The following is an 18,445-nucleotide window of genomic DNA, read 5'->3' on the forward strand; positions in this document are numbered from 1 at the left end:
TTTCGCAGCAATGCAGGCTGCTATTCTCCCATGGAGACGATAGTAGAGCTGCTGGATGTAGTCCTGTGGAACGGCTTGCCATGCCATTTCCACCTGGCGCCTCAGTTGGACCAGCGTTCGTGCTGGACGTGCAGACCGCGTGAGACGACGCTTCATCCAGTCCCAAACATGCTCAATGGGGGACAGATCCGGAGATCTTGCTGGCCAGGGTAGTTGACTTACACCTTCTAGAGCACGTTGGGTGGCACGGGATACATGCGGACGTGCATTGTCCTGTTGGAACAGCAAGTTCCCTTGCCGGTCTAGGAATGGTAGAACGATGGGTTCGATGACGGTTTGGATGTACCGTGCACTATTCAGTGTCCCCTCGACGATCACCAGTGGTGTACGGCCAGTGTAGGAGATCGCTCCCCACACCATGATGCCGGGTGTTGGCCCTGTGTGCCTCGGTCGTATGCAGTCCTGATTGTGGCGCTCACCTGCACGGCGCCAAACACCCATACGACCATCATTGGCACCAAGGCAGAAGCGACTCTCATCGCTGAAGACGACACGTCTCCATTCGTCCCTCCATTCACGCCTGTCGCGACACCACTGGAGGCGGGCTGCACGATGTTGGGGCGTGCGGAAGACGGCCTAACGGTGTGCGGGACCGTAGCCCAGCTTCATGGAGACGGTTGCGAATGGTCCTCGCCGATACCCCAGGAGCAACAGTGTCCCTAATTTGCTGGGAAGTGGCGGTGCGGTCCCCTACGGCACTGCGTAGGATCCTACGGTCTTGGCGTGCATCCGTGCGTCGCTGCGGTCCGGTCCCAGGTCGACGGCAGCTAGCGCCATTCGACGGCCAACACCGCGGTTCCTGGTGTGTGCGCTGTGCCGTGCGTGTGATCATTGCTTGTACAGCCCTCTCCGAGTGTCCGGAGCAAGTATGGTGGGTCTGACACACCGGTGTCAATGTGTTCTTTTTTCCATTTCCAGGAGTGTAGCTCTCGATTTGACGTGTTCTTCATTATGTCTGGAATATGCTTCCTGTTTGACTGGAGAGTTCCTACTGTAGTAACTTTGTAATCTTGGTATAACTCTTCCGCCAAATTCACCGATGTGTAGTATCGGTTCAAAAACGGTTCAAATGGCTCTGAGCACTATGGGACTTAACATCTATGGTCATCAGTCCCCTAGAACTTAGAACTACTTAAACCTAACTAACCTAAGGACAGCACACAACACCCAGCCATCACGAGGCAGAGAAAATCCCTGACCCCGCCGGGAATCGAACCCGGGAACCCGGGCGTGGGAAGCGAGAATGCTACCGCACGACCACGAGACGCGGGCTGTAGTATCGGTCTGTAGTAATATTTCGACCAGTATTTTTCACAGGTGCTACCAGACGTTTGACGACAGCTGCTGAACCTTGTTCTTCTTTCGACAAATTCTGAACATTACCTGCATACGGTTCCATATTCAAGACGTATCTGTCAACTGCATCGGACATCTTGCGTATAAGGATGCCATACTTGCCCGGTTTATCCTTCATAAATACTTTGAAGGGACAGCGCCCTCTAAACAAGCTGAGCATCTCATCAATGGTGAGGTGGACCCCTGGTTTATACAGTAGTGGAAACCTATCATTCACTTTGTTGAAAACATCACGGATTGCTGTGAACTTGTCTGCTTCTGGCGGGTACTTTTGTCATCAAACATTATGATTGCAATAAGTTCCTTGAAACGATCTCTTGCCAGTGACCCTTGTAAACTGGCCGACCCATTAGGTCTGACCAAAGATCGTGTACACTGACAGAATTGTCCTTATCTTCCCCCATAAGTATCAGGATTCCTATAAAGGCATACAATTCTTGCTCATTAGTCAAAGTAACATTTCGCTTAACTGCCTCTGCATTTGAATGTTTTACTATAACATCCATGATGTCAGCCGTAAGAAGTAACTTTAAGGCTTCTCCAGGTGAATGGCAAACACCAGCTGGAGTTACTCCTACCTGCTCTCTTACTATGTTAGCAACAGATCTCTGAGGAATTCTAGGCTGTGTGGTTACGTACCTTCTTCCAGACTTGGTCACTGCCTGGTGGTCACTGCCTGAAGCTACGCTACCTTCATCTTCTCTAACATCCACATCACTTTCCCGATCTGAATCATAGTCCATAACACCATCCTCACATTCACCTTCACTCCCCGAGACAGAATCTTCATTTAAAATTTCATTCAGAACTCTTTCTAAAGACGAGTCACGTATTCTTTTAGTCATTTCTAAGTCTGGGTGTGAACAGTAGGGAACTGCACTAACTCATTGCAAGTTTACAAAATAAATAACAGCTGACTGACATCAACATCAACACACTTCCTCTGAAAGTAAACCGATTGTTGTGAATATCAAGAATACCAACCAACAAGAAACTATCTTGCATTGTTGTAGATATGAGAAATACGAAATCCTACTAAGGAAAATTTTCTACAGCATGGAATCCTAGGGGGGGGAGTTGTTGGACCCATAATAAGTTTATTTATGTTTTCTTTCAAAGCAGGAATTTTCTATAAAATATATTGACACTAACGTTTCATAAAATAGCCGACAAACAATAACTCAGAGGGAATATGTAGTATGAAAGTTACTTGGGCAAAAGCAGGGGACATAAAAAAATTATGGGTTCAACGAACCCCCCCCCCCTTAGGCGTCATAGGGTTAAGTCCCATAGTGCTCAGAGCCATTTGAACCATACTGCGGCTCCGCGGCGCCATCGCTGCCGCATTCGGTGGCGTGGGAATATCATGCAGGTATTCCGTTTCAGATTGCGAGAGGGAGAGGCCTCTACATCCCACTCGTCCGCAGTCATGGGTTCACGGAGGGACGGTTGGTGAATAACAACGGGATCCACTGGCTCTTGAGAATCAATCAGTTGTTTCATGGGAGAAGGCTGTGACCCAGAGGGGGCGACAGAAGTCGCAGAAGGGGGATGGGAAACAGAGTCGACAGGAGAAGTGTCCGAGAGACCCGGAGAAGACACGTGGGAACCGGAAGCAGGTTTCTTCACGGGCGTCTCCGAAGGGGCGGCCTCGACAACAGGAACAACGCCAGATAAGGTGTCAGGGATCTTCTGCACACGCGTGAAAGCACCTGTGGCGTCCTCATCCACGATTTCAGACTGAGAAAGGGGCTCCTGGAGGCCCATCGGAAGGGCGAGCCAATAGGGAAGGTTCATCTGCGCATCATGCTGTGTTCGGCGAAGCTTGTTGTGAGAAATCATGGCTGGCACATCGGAATTAACGGCATAAACATCCCGGCGCAAGGACAGCGGGGGAAAATCACGGGCGTTGTCGGTTAACGGATCTCAGCAACAGGGAGCAATTCAGTCTGAGATCCCTGCGGCAGAAGATCAGCTAAAGCCAATTTTTTACGCTGTTAGTGTGTGGGTTTTAATACCACGACACGGCGCGGACAATTAGTACGGAAATGATCGGTTTCATTACAATAATCACATGTTCCTTCTTGGCCACTGTACGTAATGTGGACCCTATAACCACATACCTATAGAAGAGAAGGAATATGTTTTTTGACCACCATTTCCTCCGACCGAATACCACGATACACCTGTAAGCGGTGCTGAGCAGACCAGCGTTCCTTTCGAATATGGCGTATTTCCCCATAAGGAAGCAATGCGGGCCTCAGAAAACAGTCCTCTACCTCGGGCGGAAGGTTAAACACCCGGACATTCTTATACAGTATATCACTTCTGCATTTGCCAAGTGAACCATACTAGTGGAACCATCACGGTGCGCAAGGGTACCTGAGAACCGTGACGAGAAAGTATCCTATCAACCTGGAGCAGGTCAAGAAACTTAACAAAAAACACATATAATTCGATGTCAAAATATGCAGTATGCACCTGATCAGTAGTGACTTTAATTGTATCGACTAACCGGTCAAGTATCTCCAATGAACCGGGCACGACGTGACGCGTGGATTTGTGGAAGGTGAAGCAGACGGTACCTGTACGCGGAATTTTCGTGGGAACCATGGTGGACAACACGGCGCGACACGACGCCGCGACAAGAAGAGCCGCACGAACACCAAACACTACCCGACAACCAGCGATGCGAGGCGCACGGAGACCAACACGACACTAAACTGACACGAGGAAAACACGCAGCGCTGCGGTAGAGGCGGAACTAATAACACAACATAGTCACCCGACGCGCGAAGAGGGAATGATCTGAGCTACCCAAGCACGACTCACGACCCGTCCTCACAGCTTCGATTCTGTAAGTACCTCGTCTCCTACCTTCCAGACTTTACAGAAGGTCTTCTGCGAACCTTGCAGAACTAGCACTCCTGGAAGAAAGGATACTGCAGAGATATGGCTTAGCCACAGCCTGGGGGATGTTTCCAGAGTGAGATTTTCACTCTGCAGCGAAGTGTGCGGTGATATGAAACTTCCCGGCAGATTAAAACTGTGTGCCGGACCGAGACTCGCACTCGGGACCTTTGCCTTTCGCGGGCAGGTGCTCTACCATCTGAGCTACCCAAGAACGACCCACGACCCATTCTCACAGCTTGCAGAGTCGGTGTAGTTTTGAGAGAATTATCTTCTGTGTGGCTGGTCCCGGCAGAGGTTCGAGTCCTCCCTCGGGCATGGGTGTGTATGTTTGTCCTTAGGATAATTTAGGTTAAGTAGTGTGTAAGCTTAGGGACTGATGACCTTAGCAGTTAAGTCCCATAAGATTTCACACATATTTGAACTTTTTTTTTCTCTTCCGATACATCGAAAACAAAACAAAGACCGTCTGTGTGTTGACATCGAACATATTATGTGTACATATACTGCTCCATCAGAGCAAGTGGCCAGTGGTTGAAGTCGTTGCACAGACCTGCATAAAGTTTCATCGAATGTACTGGAGGAAGACCATATCCAACAAAACATCAATCACAAGAGAAGGTTCTTGTATTGTTCTTTCTTAAGCAGTTTTATACATTGTTTTTTAAGCTGTAACACATCCAAGTCCTGTCTGACTACAGCTTTATACACCACCATACACTTTGTTTCTGTACCATGACTTTGAGGTGTATGTCACATGCTAAACCAACATTAACACGTTTCTATCTACTAGCTCTCACAGAAAGCTGAACATCGCATGGTGTAAACTATGTAGCTCCCACAACACACAGGATTATAGAAATAAAATACAGATGCGATGTTTCTCATTGACAAAAATGTGGAAGACATCGCAACATATGAAAACTGGCAGAGTTTTCGATATTGTAGAGTGTTTTCAAACAGCTGTCCGAAGGTGATGACTTGATAGGGTAGCAGATGTCTCAGTGTGCCGTTTCAAAGAGCATTGCTTCCTCGTTTTGCACTCATGTACGTGATTACTGTTCCTGTGTGGAGGTGTTGTTCACAACATGTGTGAGGTAGTAGAGATAAAAAGAGGTACTGTTATCTTATTGGGGAAAAACAAATGTGGAGGGCATCACAGCATATGGAAATAGGACAAGTCTGCAGCATTGAGGGATGCTTCCAAACAACTGTCTGTAGTTAATGACCTCTACATTTGCTCCCATACTCCACAGTGACAAGGAGCAGACATCCAGTGTTCCGCCAAGGCTCTCTCCATCTCAATCAAGTGGTGTGAGTCAATCATTATATGGTAATCAACAGTGCACCAGTGGATGGTTGGTATGGGAAAGACACCATTGATATGGGACAATGTACTGTAATACTCACTGCAGTTAATAGCGCGATCAGTTTTAGCAATTTTACCAGTTGTTCCGTAATCCAGTGTTCCGCCAAGGCTCTCTCCATCTCAATCAAGTGGTGTGAGTCAATCATTATATGGTAATCAACAGTGCACCAGTGGATGGTTGGTATGGGAAAGACACCATTGATATGGGACAATGTACTGTAATACTCCCTGCAGTTAATAGCGCGATCAGTTTTAGCAATTTTACCAGTTGTTCCGTAATTTCAGCGCCAGCCAATGACACAACAGAATGCTTCCCAATTTCTGTATCATCGCTAAATTACCTCTCCACTACTTTGCAAGTATCATATACTAGATTACGAATGCAGACAGATGACTGTGCAGTATGTCCATCCGCTCATATCCACCAAAGTATACCAGACAGCATCCTATACAGATGCAATTAGGTTATTTTCATATTTCCAGCACTTCGATCATAGTGCAGAATTTACGATTATGACTGACCATCTTTCCCTGTGTGGTTCGAACCCTGCCTCGGGCATGGGTGTGTGGCATGTCCTTAGGTTAGTTAGGTTTAAGTAGTTCTAAGGGGACTTATGACCTAAGATGTTGAGTCCCATAGTGCTCAGAGCCATTTGAACCATTTTTTTTCCCTGTGTGGATGGGCATCACCGAGTATTCTCGCATTTGTAGGATAAAGTCAGTGATTGACAGATACATCATCCTTGACCAGTCCCTCCTATAACACGGTCGCCAATTGAATCTGCAACTTTCCAGAAGTATGAGAGTCCTGTATCTATTACATGCCATGTCTCGTGAAGGAACAGAGCAAGCTGTGTCCATAACTGCTGTTCATTGAAGACTGTTCCGCACCTGTCTTAAAAATGGCTCTGAACATTATGGGACTCAACTTCTGAGGTCATCAGTCCCCCAGAACTTAGAACTACTTAAACCTAACTAACCTAAGGACAACACACACATCCATGCCCGAGGCAGACACATGTCTTACCCACAGCATCTATCCAAATGCACAAGATCTCTCCAGATGCATGCATGTCTAGGAGGGTAGCACCAATTATCAGTGTATAGTAGATATGAGAGTGTTGCAGTGGTATAACAGAAGGTAAAGAAGAAACGTGTGATTTATACATGATGGAGCTCCAGACGGATGGAGTTTGAACCATTACACATAAATCAGCTGTGCTATCAATTCTGAAGTATAATTCCACTGTCTGGCGTCAGTACCAGGGAGATACCGGCATGAGAGAAATGATCATAGAACCTAAAAACACAGTTCTGTGGCTACCCGGTTCTGCACCTAAATGTGCTATATTGTTGAAGCCACATGGTTTCTAAAGTATTAATAGTGCAGAATGCAACGCTCTTTATACTGTAATGCAGGGCATATTTGTCCAACATGACACACAAGCACCCTGAAAGTTTCCTTCCCCAGTGACTATGGTGAGAAACTATAAAATGATAAAACTACTTCCTTTTACACTATTCTGGTATCCTACGAAAGCATCATCAGTGTATATCCCTGGCTCGAGCTGCTTATAAACCAACTAGAATAAAGCCAGGAGACTGCTGTTCTGTCTCTCAGGAAGTTAATGGAGTTTATACGTTTTTTAAACTCGGAACATATGTTACCTCAATCACACTTCCCGCATCAGTTGTACTTGCTATTTGTAGTAGTAAAGGTTTTGACGGATGCAGCTATGTCTCACTAGAGAAGGAGGAAAAAGCGATATGAATATTTTCGATAGTTGATACGTTGATTTCCCACCCAACCTCTGCCGCAAGAAAATGCATGCAAAGAAAAGGCCACTTCTTACGAGGGGGAAAGCACCACGGTAAGTAGCCAAAGGAGATGTAACAGTCTTATTGCTGTTTACAGTAGCATCACCACGGCTCTGGTACCATTCCTCTTGCACAAAGAAGTCCTGATCTAATATTAGGTAATCTTGCTGATGTATAGGATAATATAGCAGTTTCGTCCTAATACCACCCTCCTCACACTATTCAAGGCGATGCATGTGGCATCGGTCCACTACCCTACAGAAAACTCTCGGGAACGGCTAAAGTCTGATAAACACATCGCTTCTTCTCCTTATTGCTTAAGAAATAACACACTGCCTTGCGAGAACCAACCATAATTCGGTAATGTCTATACTCGACTGCATGTGTGAAACACAGTTATGGATTGGGATACATATGTTTCGCCTGCTTTAATATAGCCCTCTGTGAAATACTTATATCGCCTTTTTTGAAGTATGTGTTACGAAAACCAACGTAGTTTACAGGCGAAGGGGGAGAGTTAAGACTGAATGCAGACAGAGCATATTTTTAAGCTTTTCTTGGTCTTGAGTGTCCAGGTGTCACCAAGCCTCCTCAGTTCCCCGCATTTCATGGTACTTTTTCTCTGATGTTATGTATTCTCAGTGAATTTACGTAATTTTGCTAGTTTTTCGCAATTTTACATATTTTCTCGTCGTTCTCTCAATTTTTCTTATTTCCTGTCAATTTGTCATAATTATACCGGGTTTTCCTCGATTTTTACCAATTTTATGTCAGTTTTCATATTTTTTCCCTAGTTTTCCGTATGTATGTGGTCACATGTATTGTTTGATTTTATACGAGGATATTTGCTTGTCCTATACACCAGCCTGCTAAAAAATCCTAAGAATTCCCCTGTTCCCAATGATCCACATGCAGACATTTTGGACAGGAAGATTATGAAAAGTATATTAACACTCGTTTCGTACCTAGATGTGGTTCACCGAGTGGTGCAGATTGGAAACTCTAGTCTGGAAACAAATACGTGTACTGTTAAGACATTTTGGAGAACTTGCCTGCAAATTCATGTAGTGATGCACTTGAGGAAATTCAAAGTCTGGCACAGTTCTATACGTTCATTTGACTTCCACTCTACCGTGTAGAGATTTGCAACAGGAAGTTGACATGTGTACAGAGTTGATTTCAGCTACTGGTTCAAATGGCTCTGAGCACTATGGGACTTAACTTCTGAGGTCATCAGTCCCTTAGAACTTAGAACTACTTAAACCTAACTAACCTAAGGACATCACACACATCCATGCCCGAGGCAGGATTCGAACCTGCGACCGTAGCGGTCGCACGGTCCAGACTGTAGCGCCTAGACCCGCTCGGCCACTCCGGGCGGCGATTTCTGTTGCTACTCTGATATTATTTCCCATAAGTATATGCTCTTATTGCCTACCAGAAGAGCTTCGCTTCTTTTGTTTATACCTTCCAACTCTGATACGACCCCACAACCCTGTCAGGGCGTCTATAGACTTAGCTTTCGGGTATTTTTTATCGTAGTAGTAAGTTGTTTATTAGTTGACAGTGTGTCGACTGCGCTTAGCATCCTGGAACGTGAGAGTTTCCCTTCTCCGTATGTAAAGAGTGCTCATCGAAAGCAAAGTAATTTATTGACGAACAGTTAGCAAGTTCTGCATTCGAACTGCAACCGTCCGCTGCTGACACCTCTACGCACATACATATGGAGACTATGCATGCATACCACCGATCGAGAAGTCTCGATTTCAACTTGTACGTTATTTTCGACAGTGCTACAGCTCCGCAAATAGCGAAAAACTCTTCGCAAAACGATTCTGTAGGGAATGTAAGCACATTTAATGTCATCCTGCTAAGGAGCATGACATCTTTGCTTCAAGTTATATTATCGATATTTCGTAACAATATTGTCTGGATTCTCCAGTAATAAGAACAAACCAAGGCATTCTGCTCCCCCTAACACAACTGCTTCTATACTTTTAAAGGTCCACAGTGCTGGCACATGATCATCCCAGGTCAGCTATTTTATGTGTTGTATTGGCCTCGATTGCCTAGGCTGCAGGATGATTGTCGAGCAATGCAGGGGGAGCCATCTGTTGCGAACTCTGACGTCAAGCAGCGATAGATACAGTCCACAGCTGATTGCTTCAAGGTAATACACTTATTAAACTCCTCTCGCTCTCCAACAAATGGTTCAAATGGCTCTGAGCACTATGGGACTTAACATCTATGGTCATCAGTCCCCTAGAACTTAGAACTACTTAAACTTCACTAACCTAAGGACAGCACACAACACCCAGTCATCACGAGGCAGAGAAAATCCCTGACCCCACCGGGAATCGAACCCGGGAACCAGGGCGCGGGAAGCGAGAACGCTACCGCACGACCACGAGCAGCTCTTCAATTGAACACAATTTCTGCCAAAAAATGAAAATAGTGCCTTCCGCTCCAGCCTTTTTCCACCAGCTTGTAGGTGAAGGACAAAGTATGAGTACATCTGCCACTAGTTTCGAGTCGTGCTGTGAATTTTTTCCCAGCAGGATAACACTAGTTGTATGGCACCGTCAATTTTCGAGTCGTATTGTCATTTTAGGCACTCCTTGTGTAGTGCTGTGCGTATAGTTGTGTAATTAGACGGGATCTTTATGTTTAATTACGTGATTAGGACTGATCTGTGGTTCCGTTTCAAAACCAAAATAAATAAAGTATACTAACGTAACCCTCCTCTCCTGGATCTGGACAGTTTCCATGGCACTGCCATTTTTAATTTCCCTCCAATTCCCAGGTGAGGGGAGGGGGGGGGGGGGTGGACGTCAGCACAGCCCTGGGACAAATTCGCACCAAAATTGGAAATTCCCACCAAAATTCGGAATTCCCACGAAAAGTAAATTCCCACCAATGGGGTAGTTGGGGCAGAGAGAGGCAGGGGTGGGGAGGGGAAGGCGGCAGGGACCAGTGCCAGGTGAGGAAAACGTATCACTCATCCGCGTGTGGAGGTGGAGGTGGGGGTTCATTAATTGATCGATTTACTTAATTTTCATATCAATTTGATATCAAAGTTGCGATCGGAACTCCGTTACCCTACTATTCCTGTAAACCCATGTGGCTCCAGCCTGTGGAGTCCGTATAGACCAAGACAGAGAAGATTTTTGAGGAATCGTCGGTTCCAATCCCATCCATGACACGGACGATTTTGTCTTGAGTTCATGTTCGTCTATGTGTTGCTGTGTTTGTCCCTGAAGAAAAATTTGTGAAATAGTTCTTAAGGAACTGATAACTGTACTACCGCTAAATAGTTGCCACGTAAATGCTGAATATCTAAAAACTCATAAATATGCCAAATATGTGACATACATGGACGGTAAGTCAATTCCTCTGCATATTGAAGATGTTTGCTGATCCTTTGAAGCTGTAGCAAGGCTTACATTGGAGGACAGGCCCTGTGGTCGAAGGAAATTTCTTTAAACTCATTCGGCATCATCAGGATGATAAAAGAGATGAATCAACATCGGATCCATATGCGTGTCTGATGTAAATATTAACACCTTTGACAACACCTCGATTACAACCTTTCATCCATCATGTGCACCACAAGCAAAACACAATTAAGCAGACATCAACGGTTCAAGTTAAATCCAGGTAATAAGTAATGACATTAAGCGTGGTATTCGTTTGCTTAGCTATGTTTATTTATCATGTTTATTACGAGCAATTAGGGTTCCGCTTTTGTTTAGAGGCCTCCCACGACTTCTTCCACTGATCTGTGTCCCGTACTACTTTTGACATGATGGTCCATGACAAGATTGCAGCTCATCTCGCCATCGTCTTCCTCTTCTCGTTGTTGCTTTTTGGGGCACTTAGTCTCTTGTTAATTTCCTTGTAAATAATCGCGGGGGCATCCATACGACGTGCTGTGTCCCACATGTCGCGCTCAAGACATTAACCTTTAATGACGAAAACCTGAATATTATTGTACACCCCTTGAAGATTTGGAGACTTTTTTGCCATAGAAAAGTTTGTGGAATTACATTTCACGACGTCGACATTGTGCTGGATCGTACACAGCTATGGTAATGAAAAGTGAAATAACAGTTCGGCACAAGTGACGGATGAGATTTGGTGGTATATAATTGAGCATTGTGATGCAATATTTTGCTTAAGTAGTAATCACGAATTTTACTGTTTTCATTCTTTACCACGATGTTTTGTTTCTGTTCAAAGAATTATACCGAGCTTAAAACCCAATAATTGTACTTATGTCACTACTTAAGATGCTAACGTCTGAATTCAAGCCGGCCGGTGTGGCCGTGCGGTTAAAGGCGCTTCAGTCTGGAACCGCGTGACAGCTACGGTCGCAGGTTCGAATCCTGCCTCGGGCATGGATGTGTGTGATGTCCTTAGGTTAGGTAGGTTTAATTAGTTCTAAGTTCTAGGCGACTGATGACCTCAGAAGTTAATTCACATAGTGCTCAGAGCCATTTTTTCTGAATTCAAACGTCCCTGAAAGCTTTTCATTGTGGGTATACTTTTTTTTCTCGTAGTCCGTAAGAGACTTAATAGTTAATATTTTCTGACAGTTAGGTGATCCAGTAACGTTGTGTTACTAATTTGATATTTTCCATTCGTGAGAGTTTTAATGGCTGTATGTAGGCGCACGAGTACTCTTTACATTCTTACTCGTTGGCTCTTAGTCAAAGTATTCTGCCGTTAGTTTTTTGCAAAATGGTAATCACTGCTTTAAACTGATAAGGATACTAAATATTAGGTGTAGCTGTACTAATTTATAGCATTGCTTATGCTGAATTGGTAGTGGGCTCACATTCCATTCCATCTTTTAAGAATAGCTCTCCGAACGCTGCTTTTGTGGTTGGATATTTTCTGTGCTTGAAGAAAGCTATGTGAGTTATAGCGAAGCCAATATGCAGTAAGGGGACCTATTTCACAGTCTTTTTCTTTCTAGTGAATTCGCACAAACGATGAAAAAAATGGAAACATGTAACCTTGAACTCTGCATCTTCAGAACATTCCGTCCGGTCCATAATCTGTGTCGCAAAGTAAACAATCCTTAGCATATGGGACATAGGTGAATACAGCGTGAGCGTTGGATATTTCGCATTTACTGAATCAGTGACCTGCTTCGTCTCTCTCACTCACACCCTGACCCGGTTTTCACGCCGCTGTTGCCGATTTTTCTGCCGTTTTGTATTCAGTGGACTTTTTTTATATACATAGAACACAAAACCACACACCACAGTACCGCAGCATGCCTAAAGAGGAGCCAAAAAATTTGCGCAGCCCACTGGCAAAACTGGAAATGGACTTCACTATTTTGATTTGGCCCTCTAGCGTGTTGCTACGGTGCTGTATCGTGGGGCTTGCAGTATACAGGGTGTTACAAAAAGGTGCGGCTAAACTTTCGGGAAACATTACTCACACACAAAGAAAGAAAATATGTTATGTGGACATGTGTCCGGAAACGCTTACTTTCCATGTTAGAGCTCATTTTATTACTTCTCTTCAAATCACATTAATCATGGAATGGAAACACACAGCAACAGAACGTACCAGCGTGACTTCAAACACTTTGTTACAGGAAATGTTCAAAATGTCCTCCGTTAGCGAAGATACAAGCATCCACCCTCCGTCGCATGGAATCCCTGATGCACTGATGCAGCCCTGGAGAATGGCGTATTGTATCACAGCCGTCCACAATACGAGCACGAAGAGTTTCTACATTTAGTGCCGGGGTTGAGTAGACAAGAGCTTTCAAATGCCCCATAAATGAAAGTCAAGAGGGTTGAGGTCAGGAGAGCGTGGAGGCCATGGAATTGGTCCGCCTCTACCAATCCATCGGTCATCGAATCTGTTGTTGAGAAGCGTACGAACACTTCGACTGAAATGTGCAGGAGCTCCATCGTGCATGAACCACATGTTGTGTCGTACTTGTAAAGGCACATGTTCTAGCAGCACAGGTAGAGTATCCCGTATGAAATCATGATAACGTGCTCCATTGAGCGTAGGTGGAAGAACATGGGGTCCAATGAAGACATCACCAACAATGCCTGCCCAAACGTTCACAGAAAATCTTTGTTGATGACGTGATTGCACAATTGCGTGCGTATTCTCGTCAGCCCACACATGTTGATTGTGAAAATTTCCAATTTGATCACGTTGGAATGAAGCCTCATCCGTAAAGAGAACATTTGCACTGAAATGAGGATTGACACATTGTTGGATGAACCATTCGCAGAAGTGTACCCGTGGACGCCAATCACCTGCTGATAGTGCCTGCACACGCTGTACATGGTACGGAAACAACTGGTTCTCCCGTAGCACTCTCCATACAGTGACGTGGTCAACGTTACCTTGTACAGCAGCAACTTCTCTGACGCTGACATTAGGGTTATCGTCAACTGCACGAAGAATTGCCTCGTCCATTGCAGGTGTCCTCGTCGTTCTAGGTCTTCCCCAGTCGCGAGTCATAGGCTGGAATGTTCCGTGCTCTCTAAGACGCCGATCAATTGCTTCTAACGTCTTCCTGTCGGGACACCTTCGTTCTGGAAATCTGTCTCGATACAAACGTACCGCACCACGTTTATTGCCCAGTGCTAATCCATACATCAAATGGACATCTGCCAACTCCGCATTTGTAAACATTGCACTGACTGCAAAACCACGTTCGTGATGAACACTAACCTGTTGATGCTACGTACTGATGTGCTTGATGCTAGTAGTGTAGAGCAATGAGTCCCATGTCAACACAAGCACCGAAGTCGACATTACCTTCCTTCAGTTGGGCCAACTGGCGGTGAATCGAGGAAGTACAGTACATACTGACGAAACTGAAATGAGCTCTAACATGGAAATTAAGCGTTTCCGGACACATGTCCACATAACATCTTTTCTTTATTTGTGTGTGAGGAATGTTTCCTGAAAGTTTGGTCGTACCTTTTTGTAACACACTGTATACGAGAAGCGCAGATACTTATCTGAACCGAGCGAGGTGGCGCAGTGGTTAGACACTGGACTCGCATTCGGGAGGACGACGGTTCAATCCCGCGTCCGGCCATCCTGATTTAGGTTTTCCGTGATTTCCCTAAATCACTCCAGGCAAATGCCGGGATGGTTCCTCTGAAAGGGCACGGCCGACTTCCTTCCACATCCTTCCCTAATCCGATGAGACCGATGACCACGCTGTCTGGTCTCCTTCCCCAAAAACAACCAACCAACCAACTTATCTGAAAACAATCAAATTTAATTATTTAATTTTATTTCCCCAATATGCCATTTAAAACTGTATGACTAGACATTGCCTTTTACATAATGCTAACACGATTTCAGTCGCGAAATTGTAACAGAATGAGCAAACAATTGAAAAATAATATTTTTTACTCGTTTTTATCGGAGTGTGCAGAAAATAACTTTCTTTCAGTTTCAGTCTATTCAAAAAATTAATTTTATAGTAGTGAAAACTGAAGGATGTCGATGGTCCTCATTACGACATCCTTACAGCGATCGACTGCTATTGCCACCAGCTGTCAGCGGTTTGTCGCACGAGAGAGGAGCATTAGCAAATGGTCGAGAAATGCTATTAGTGTATTAGTGTGTGTAGTTTTGGTATCAGTTGTGGCCGTCGCCGCAGGAGGTGGGTGCGTTGTAGGCGGGCGTGACGCTCAGACCGTCTGGAGGGGGCAGCGCTGATAGCAGCCGGCAGCCGAGCCAGCGCAGTGCAGCGCCGGACGCCGACCAGCGAGGTGAGTACCGCCTGCTCGCTCCGCCGGCACGCTCTCGCTCCCAGCAGTTCGTGTCGGGTGCCGCATCTTTACTAATATGTACAGTCTATCACCATTTAGATCCGCGTTATTGAAGTTCTAAAATCTTTGTCTGTGGTCTTTCCATTTTGTACAATTAGAAGCTATACTTCCTCTTTCCATCGTGTAATTTTCTCCATCTCATCAGGTGTTTAGTATTTATGTTTGTCGTTTAAAATCGTACGAATTAGTTTATTTTCCATGACTCATTTTCTCTTTGCCACACTTGCTGCGATTCACAGAATGGTTTCCGACCACTAAGCTGCGTATCAGTTAGCAGTATCCTTTGTGAGTTTACTTATTTGTTCATTTAAGTGATAAGTGTCACAATAGCTCAGTTCCTAATCTAAAATTTTGGTCAGCTGACGATGGAGTTACTCGCTCGAGTGCACGGACGGGCGACCATTTCTGAGGACTAACAAAATGCGCTTTCATCCGGAAGGAAGAAAGATTAGAATTTAACGTCTTATTGGCAGCCAGGTCGTGAGGTGAAGAGCAATCTGTCGGATGGAGAATTATTGAGAAGGAATCACCTGGCTTTCACCTGAAACGATTTAGTGAAGTCACAGACAACTATCGCTGGGCTGAAGCCAGCACTGCTACTTACGAGTTCAGTCGACCACCACACCACATCCCTCAGTCACTTATTTACAATTATGATATGACTTTTTTTAAAATTTCAGTGATCAGTTTTCTGTAGACGTCACTTGGGACGTATCTGTTGCGATACAAACAATATTGGCATTCGTGTTCAACGCACTAGAAAAATAAAGTATGATAAACGGAGTTAAAATCTTACGCACTGATAACCACTGGTGGAAATCTTCCGAATAGGAGCCCAGCAACCCGAGACTTGGAGAAACCGGTCTAAATTATCCAACAGACCGTGTAACAACTTCATGAAGAACATGTGAACTAAAAACCGGTTGCGAACGATATAAAATTTTACATAAAGGCATGGGTCAGAGATTTTATTTCCACTCACCAAATGAAACATCTGTGTGTGAGATACTACATTTTACTGACAGTGGACAGAATCTACATTGCTTAAGAAATTAGGAGCGCGTATTATTAATAATTAATTAGGAATGTAAGAAATGTTAACTTACATGCCATTTTTATTCAAAAATGGCTCTGAGCACTATGGGACTTAACATCTGAGGTCATCAGTCCCCTAGAACTTAGAACTACTTAAACCTAACTAACCTAAGGACATCACACACATCCATGCCCGAGGCAGAAGTCGAACCTGCGACCGTAGCAGTCGCGCCGTTCAGGACTGAAGCGCCTAGAACCGCTCGGTCACCGCGGCCGGCGCCATTTTTATTCATCCGTAGGGCACGTAGTATCTTTCCTAGAGAAAAACTGTGCCTCGACCTAGGGTGAATGGTGGAACAACCATTTGTACAGTAGCAGAGCAGTAGCTTCATGACTGTTATGTAACTCTTGTTTCTAATTAAATAATTTGGATTTTTCACATAAGAAAATATAACAAACCTGAAATATAAAATGTCGTTGTATTACGTGCTCATAAACAATCGGATTAGAAACACCGATATTGGAGAGAGACCCCTCGGTAACGGACGCAGAATAGGGAAGACACGTGACAGCAGTGCCTTTGACTGAGACCAAATAATGGGTGCCTGAAGTAGTGCCTTCGAGGTAGTTCAGGTACTGCCTTTCTCACATGCCACCAAAAGGCTGTACTACAGGTACGATTCGGGCGAAACCACCACCACAACACTCAACATATCGTAAGAAACAATGCTGTGATGAGGAGAGTCGTGTATAGACGGGACACAGCGCAACAAATCACTCGCTAATTCAAGGCTGGACGGTACCAAACAGTGAGCAACCGTGACTGTGTTCATAGCGCCTCACGGGATACAGAAATTAGCATGGCCGCTGGAACACGCTCCAAGCACGGAAAAAGGTCATGTGGAGTGACCGGTAGCGATATACGTCGGTACACGCCGATGACAGAATGAGAGTTCAATCACGCGATGCATCTGTCATCGTCTCACATGGACGAACCTGCTGTCCGACCAAGTGCCTCCGCTTCTTCTTTCAGAAAGACAAAAAGACGCAGGCGCGGGTCCAGCAGCTGGAGGGAAGGGGGCAAGAGGGGCTTCTCGTAGGACACGTCACCGCAAAACCTTTTTTAATAGGAGTGTTTGTATTGTTACATATATTAATTTCTAAATATCATCACAGTTGACTTTCTGAGTAGTGAGAGACAGAGACAGTGACAGTAACAAACGGTGTACCACATCCATCGCTGCCGTGCTTTGTCAGAATAGTTTGATGGACTCTCCACGGAAATTAGGGTGTCTTAATGTTGCTCCAATAACCCCGCCCCCCCCTCCCAGTCACTAACCGCAATCGTACTGGGAATGTCTAGACGTTATATAACGAGTTGTGGATGCCGTAGATCAGGTCAGAATAATCTGCGTCAGTTGCTGGCGGCAGTTGACGGCTCCCCGACGTCTTTGGTGCCTCGAGCAACCAATTACAGTCGCCTCGCCGCTGTCATCAGGGGGGAAGTGGGTGCTACAAGCTACTATGTGTGTATCTCCAATGCCACTGTTATTTAGGAACTATGACAAACCATAATAAAACAAGACAGTTGTAGATAATCCATAAAAAGAGGTGAATAATGAAGACGATAGAATGATGGTGTTATGCAGGGTAGTCAGAAACAGTCTGAAAAGCATGTAAGGGTGTCGCAGGGTAGGTTATGCTGACAAATAATTATTAAGAAAAAATTCGATACGCTGTGCCGTTTCCGAGTTAATTAGCATTGAAGTTGGCAAATCAGGCCGTTGTGAGCGCAAATTCAAGTGATCGGCCAGAGACGATGTCGCCAAACGAGAACTTCGTTCGTTTTCCTAAAACCGATCAAGGGAGCGATACAAAAATTGGAAATTAGACCGTAGTGAGCATCGAACCCGAGCCAGAGGCTGAGCAGTCTCATGCGCCATCATCTACGCTGTGGGGACAAATGACACTAATTGTACTGTATCTGACGGGCCGCTTGAATTTGCTCACAACGACCTGATTGGCTACTTCAATGTTAATTAACTCGGGACCGATGCAACATATC

General features: G+C 45.0%; 1 protein-coding gene across 1 annotated transcript in view; it reads left to right on the forward strand.

Annotated features, from left to right (window-relative positions):
• Positions 1 to 15,193: 15,193 nt before the first annotated feature.
• LOC124721886 (facilitated trehalose transporter Tret1-like) overlaps positions 15,194 to 18,445 on the forward strand; it is a 353,067-nt gene continuing 349,815 nt past the window's right edge. The window contains exon 1 of the mRNA XM_047247038.1: positions 15,194 to 15,285. The gene's annotated coding sequence lies outside the window, so the exon portion shown is untranslated. The remainder of the gene's footprint in view (positions 15,286 to 18,445) is intronic.

This window comes from Schistocerca piceifrons, chromosome X, assembly GCF_021461385.2.
Source record: "Schistocerca piceifrons isolate TAMUIC-IGC-003096 chromosome X, iqSchPice1.1, whole genome shotgun sequence".
Classification (NCBI taxonomy): domain Eukaryota; kingdom Metazoa; phylum Arthropoda; class Insecta; order Orthoptera; family Acrididae; genus Schistocerca; species Schistocerca piceifrons.